Below are 2005 nucleotides of genomic sequence, written 5' to 3' on the forward strand. Positions count from 1 at the left end.
AAGTTGTTATCTTTCAATTATAATGTATTTTTGAGTCTCACACAATGGTGGGAAGTGGATGTTCTGTGAGACAAAAATCAGCTGGCACCCTCCACATCTATACTATGTGGTACCCAGGCGAAGCTGAACGTGGAATGGGAAAGATGCGTAAAATAGTTCAGGAGCAGATAGGCACCATCTTATTAGAGAAAATTCTACTGAGATCGATAAAAATGATTAAGGGACTCAGAGAATTGATTTTTGAGAAAAGATTAAGAAAAATAAATGCGCAGTTTGACACACAGCCAGGGAGGAATATGATAACAGAGTCCTCAAATGGAGTGTATAAGACGCTGCCGAGAAGACATTCTCTAGGAATTCCCTGTGGGCTCCAAGGATACAGCCTTCTCCAAGAGGTGGTGAGAAGCGGCACCACTGGAGGTATGGATCACTCAAGTAGCTGGAAACTTTTTGAAGTTTCTGAAAGAAACTTCAGAATAAAGTCTTTTTATTTCTGCGAGATTTTAGTACTTTCTGGGAATAAGAGTACATGTGGTGGCAGTAGTTTCAACCAAGCTTCTATTTTCAGGTTGGTGCCATTCAAACTCTCTCAGACCATATAGTTCGAATTAAGAAACGGGGAATTAATGGTTGTCTACAGCTTGCTGTATCTCTGCCTGTAATAGGGATGAACAAATCTGACTCCATATTAGATCTATTCCTTTGCCTGTGCTTAGTCATGCTGGCTCTGCACCTTTTGTAAAAGAATGTTGCCTGTAGCCTGACATAAACAGGAGGGTTTATTCTCAGGGCTCTGACCTTTAAGAGTCCATCCATAGAGAGATAAAGAGTTGCAGAACAGAGAATAAGATTTGTTTTATTGGAGGTTTATAGGAACATGGTGACCCGACCTATGTGGACTGCTGCAAGAACAAAGGATCCCAGCACCAAAAAGTTTGCAAGAGTTAACCACACCCCTCCCTCACCTTGCCTTTAAAAGTGCTCTGCGGAGGGCTTCCCTGGTGGCGCAGTGGTTGAGAGTCCGCCTGCCGATGCAGGGGACGCAGGTTCGTGCCCCGGTCCGGGAAGATCCCACGTGCCGCAGAGCGGCTGGGCCCGTGAGCCATGGCCGCTGAGCCTGGGCGTCCGGAGCCTGTGCTCCGCAACGGGAGAGGCCACAACAGTGAGAGGCCCGCGTACCGGCAAAAAAAACTGCTCTGCTGAAACCCTTGGAGGAGTTTGGGGTTTTGGGGGCATTAGCCACCTGTCTCCTTGCTTGGCCCTACAATAAACTTTCCTCTGCCCCAAACTCTGATGTTTTGGTTTGCTTGGCCTCATTGTACATTGGACACACAAACTTGCTTTCGGTAACATGCCCTTAAAACAAATACATACGTACTATATGTGTAGGTATAAACCCATCTGTGGTATAAATATATACATACAAAACAGGCCCATGGCACACACACGTGTATAATTGTAAATACATCAATTGGAATGTTTGTATTTAGTGATGTACCATCATTTCCAAATTGAGTTGGATGATGATGGAGCCCCTTAGTGAATTACCTCTGTTCTTTGTTCCGGCAGTTTCCAGAAATGGCTCCCATGCCAAGTATGAATCATCTTTTTCTGGCACTGGAAAAGCTACTTTCAGCAGAGCCACATTGCAGGGTCATTATTCTTAAGGCTGCATTGTAGGGCATCAAAGGAAATGACATAATCCAACTCAATTCGTAAAGAGTAGCAAGCAGAGGCCGCTTAAGGCTACATCATACCACCTATATATTCTCCCTGCAAACTTCTTAATACAGTCAATGAGAGAGAAAAATCTCTCTAACGATAAATGGGGAAATGGCCTGAAAAATGCCCTACTGGTATAAAACTTCCTTCATGGATTTATTATAATAATAAATGTAGGGACTTCCCTGGCGGTCCAGTGGTTAAGACTTCGCCTTCCAATGCAAGGGGTGCGGGTTCGATCCCTGGTCCGGGAGCTAAATCCCACATGCCTTGGGGCCAAAAA

This window comes from Orcinus orca, chromosome 1 (assembly GCF_937001465.1).
Source record: "Orcinus orca chromosome 1, mOrcOrc1.1, whole genome shotgun sequence".
In the NCBI taxonomy this organism is placed as follows: Eukaryota; Metazoa; Chordata; class Mammalia; order Artiodactyla; family Delphinidae; genus Orcinus; species Orcinus orca.